The following is a 5024-nucleotide window of genomic DNA, read 5'->3' on the forward strand; positions in this document are numbered from 1 at the left end:
TTAAAAATTCATCTTTTTGTTTAAAAATTTAACAGATATATTTTAAAGTTGAACTCCTTTCTTAAAAATAAAATAAAATTTTCTTTCTTTTTTCTTATATTAAACTTTTTGTTTCAAAACACATTTTTTAGTTGAAAATTTAACTTTTTGGTTCAGAAATCTTAATTTTTGTTAAAAATTCGTTTTTTCCCTAGAAATCAATCTTTTAGTTTAAAAATTAATCCTTTTTAATTGAAAATTCAACTGTTTGGAAGGGAATTCTTGAATTTGATTGAAAATTCATCTTTTTTTGGCATAAAATTAACATTTTTATTTGATAATTAATATATTTCAGTTGAAAATTAAACCTTTTATTTGAGAACTCTCTAATTTCCATAAAATTGGCCTTTTTTGTTGGTAAATTAATCATTTTCTTTCAAAATTCAATATTTCAATTGAAAATTCAAGTCTTTGCTTCAGAATTCTTGAATCTCTTTGTTGGAAAAAAACTGTTTTGTTAAAAATTTCTCATTTTCGTTTGAAAAATTACTTTAGTTATTGAAAATTTACCTATTCTATTTTTGGTAGAAAATCTTTTTTTTCCAAGTAAAAATTCAACTTCTTGTTAAAGTTAAACTATTTTGTTATAAATTCGTTTTTTTGTTTGAAACTAATTCTAGTTTTGTTGGAAATTCAATTTTTGGGCTGAGAGTTCTCGTATTTTGTTGAAAATTTGTTTTTTTTTCGTATAATATTAAATTTTTTTAAATTTTATATTTCGGACTTTTTTCAAATTAAAAGTGTAACTATTCCATTTTTGGTTAAAAACGTACCTTTCTTACTTTAAGAATTCAGTAATACCCGGACTTGATTTCACTTAAAATACAATTAGGCTGACCTCAACAAGGATATAGGGATGTCAAAAGTTGTGCAACATTGGTAACGTAGTTTATGGGTGATTTTGAAGAAGGATCAGGAAAACACAAATATCTCGGTAAAACAATCTTTATTAAGTACTCATATAGAACCGCCCTCTTTAAAAAAGTCAGTCGACCTGAACTTTGCAACTACAGCCAGTGATCAAACGATGTCTACAAATGTAAACTCCAAACGGCAAAATGGATGCAACTTCGGATCACAAACCATATCGTATTTTAGTTTTTCTTATTTCTATTGAATTATTTGTGTTGGGGGTTGCAGTTTAGATACCCACTCTACTCGAAAATATCGCTTGATTAGGCGACGCGTGCCTACTGGAGCTTCGTCGATTTCTTCTGGAATCAACGCGGAAACTTTGCCGCTTACCATGTTTATTTTCGCGCGTCTTTTAGCCCGAGCATCATATGTATAAATTCCAAGAAGAATATTTTGAGTCTCCAATATTGCAAAGACGTCCCTATCGGATGTTGACAATACAATTTTTTCTCCAGTTGGCATAGGCCTAAACTGCTGCTTGCCAGTCATTATTTCAATTGGCTTATCAGGAGGAAAAGTGTATCTGCGTAGTTCGAATATGCGGTGCTGGTTTACATTGGGAATAAGCCGAATAGATTTTAGGTATTCAATTCCACATCCATGTCCGTCAGGAGAAGGAAGACGTATATGATGAGCCATGGTTTTAGCAGAAACAGACCTGGACCTAGACCTGATAAGACGAGACCTGTATCTGGACCCAGACCTGACAAGAGGAGACTTCTCAGGAGAATGATATTCCGCTGAAGAAAAAGAAGGTCCGCAACTAGGAACACCAGGTATAAGTTCTTCATTAGGAGAAGAGTCGAACTGCAAACTTATCTCTGCAAGAAGAAAGAAACTTCAGTTAGATACTTAAGATTCATTTCAGCTCAAAAAAATTAAAATACAGTAGAATCTCGCTTATTCGAGTTATTGTCGACCGTCCCTAACTTGGATAATCGAGGGAACAAAAATCATAAAGTATGAATAATGCATGAAGCTCGTATAATACGCTTGCGCTACAGCTCAGATACGACGGGTCGACTATTTTTGTTTGAACCTCGGATAATCGCAAACTCGGAGAAATCGGGCTCGGATAACTCAAAGCAAAAAACTTAAATTTACAGATATACTATCAAGATTATTATATTTACCAATAGAATTATAGATGATCAGCAATGTAAAAATGAGAGTATAAACGATATTCATTTTCTTCAACCAGAGGAAAATCGGATCAACTTCTTATTTAAAAATATCATTAACTGTGTACCTAGGTATTATTCTGGCACTTTGCTATAGTGTAAATACACTTTAGTTCTATTCTCAGTGGTTATCTAGATTAATCTTGTCCTTCTGAGACATTTGTTCTTCGTAAGCCCTCTTCAAGAAAAAATTATTTACCTAACTCGTTAAAATTGATAGTGCAAATAACATAATCTTTAATCTTTTTGGAAAATATGGTTATTACACGACAAAACTAATATAGAATCTACGCAATATGTTGTAAGGTTTAGGAAGACGGATATAATTATTTAACAGATTTGATGAAATCTGTTGCAAATTGTTTAATCAATTTTAAATTTTCGCACTTTAATATTTCACAGGTTTGCAATATACAATAAATTTCACAAATTTCATAAGATTATAAAAGAATTTTAATAGCTTTCGAAGGATTTTTAAGATTTTATGAGATTTTTGAATTATAAATATTTCAACGAATTCAAAGGAATACCCTGATATTTCAGATGAGGCTTACGAAGCTTGCTCAGCTATGTAATCAAACTGTGCTGACGTAAAAAACTGAGAAATTATAACCTTTGTGTCATTTGCGTCGTAAAATGATCTCGGTTGCTCAGATTGAGTTTATATTAATCATATATACTTCTTTAAACATCGAGTGCGTTTATTTTTTTCGATTTGACGGCAAACAGAATATTTAATACAAAATAAAAGTTTAGATTGCCTAAAAGCAGATTTCAGGCATTTAACACCCCATGCAAATAAATTTGATTTTAAGTTTATACGAAGAAAATTTTTTAAGATTCTTGAGGAAATTTAAAATACCCGTCAAGGAAGTCTGTGGTGGAGGTACACTTTATTTTCTCAGCAAAATAAATTAATTTAGAAATATGGAAACTTTATGGTCGTTAAAATAAAGTTTAACTTTTGTTCGAGAATCTCATGTTCTCAAAGCAGCCACCATCCGATTAAAGAGTTTAAAGGACATGCGGTAGCCTTCTTTTTTATTCCATGCCAAAGAATTGAAAAATTACCATTTTTAATAAATTAGCTCATTTTTAGCATTTTCAATGTTTCCTCTCTACAGCTCTAAATATTTGAAAGGTGTCAGGACTCGTAACATTTTTTGAATTGACAAAAACATAGTTAATATAATGTTGACAACATGTAAAATTGTGGAGCTAAAATTTTTGTTGTGTATTGTAAAGTTATCTTTTATTTGTATTTCGTATAAATTAAAATTAGGATTTCATTCCATATAGATTATGTTAATTGAATTCTGTTGTATTTTCTTGACTTCTTCTGCAGGATGGACATAGTAGGATTTAATTTCGAATGATTAATATAGTCAATTTATTGTATTGTTGTAATTTTAATTGTATGTACTAATGAGACTTTTAAATATAGCGCTTATGTGTTCGATGTGAGTTCTTTAATTTACATTGTTTTTGTTTTTTATTGTGTTGAACAGTTCCATAAATAATCTTTTGTTATGATGTGTTTCTTTCGCTAATATAGTTAATATTTCAAAATCTTTGTGTTTATAATTGACGGAATGCTTGTCTAAGGCAGTTTTATTTGTACTATTATCACAGGATATTTGTTGTTTTTTTATTTTTTTTGTACATATCTTTTTGTTTGATCAATATAACAATTATTGCAGTCTAAGCAGTTGATTTAATATACTACATTAGTTTGTTTATTTTACGAAATGTGGTAAACATAAATTGCTGTAAACATAAATAAATGGGTGAAATGTGTGAATGGTAGTGAAATGAAAATAAGAACATTTAGAATAATATAAAATTGATTTATTTACACTTTGTATTGGAAAAATAGGTTACATATTTCTAGAATAAAGAAAGTGTGGTCAATTCCGACAATGAAGTTTGCGTACATGATGCAAGATCTGTACGCTTACAATATTTACCGCCACTTATGCGCTGTTTCGATACTCGAGAAATATTATGTTTGAGTTTGTATTTCTTCAACAACTTTTTGTAAAATTTTCGCACAAGAAAATCATTTTTATCTAAATTAATCGTAAAAAAATTATTAAAATTAGACAGAGAATAACCATTACACATACAATGGAGAAACATAATGCAGTCCAACGTTTAGGAATCTCATCTGCTGGAAACACGCCGACTGTCCGACGTTTGGGAGTCAAAGTACTTGTAGAATTTGTAGGCTGTTCATTCTTTTTAGATGATATTGGTAGGGTAGTTTTTTTAATTAAGTCTACCGTATCCTTATTCGGATCTTCAGAATTGGCCGTAATGCTCGGTTCATAGGTCGTAGGTGATCTGAGCGTACTAGTACTGTACCCTTGTATTTCATTATAGGATAATGAGAGTAGATTATCCTCTTGCTGTTTCTCTATCCAGTTCTTTAGTCTGAGTACATTATTAAAAGCACACATAAACATTGTTTTCTTTTTTATACCATGATGGAAACAAAATTCGTCTATGAATGGTAATTTTTTAAACGATGGGCATTTTAGTTCCTCCAAATTTATTACTTGTCTACTTGTAATTTTTTGTAGTAACTCTGCTTTTTCATGTCCTCTGGTGCACATTAGTTTGGCAGTTCGAGCAATGTCACGTAGATTGGCGTGAAGGAAATTCATTGGGACATCTCCTTCAAACTACTCAATACCGTGATGATAACAACTAAGCCAGTTATTTTGTTGTTGAGATTTATTCGTGAGATCACTAAATGAAAATGGCGGAGAAATAATCCAATGAGAAATGCAATAACGGTCCAGAGAAATCACAGCTACTTCTTTAGTAATAAATCGACCAGCATCGTCTCTAAATCCTTGTACGTCAATCACGTAGTCAACCATAATT

The sequence above is a fragment of the Belonocnema kinseyi genome, chromosome 1, assembly GCF_010883055.1.
Source record: "Belonocnema kinseyi isolate 2016_QV_RU_SX_M_011 chromosome 1, B_treatae_v1, whole genome shotgun sequence".
NCBI lineage: Eukaryota > Metazoa > Arthropoda > Insecta > Hymenoptera > Cynipidae > Belonocnema > Belonocnema kinseyi.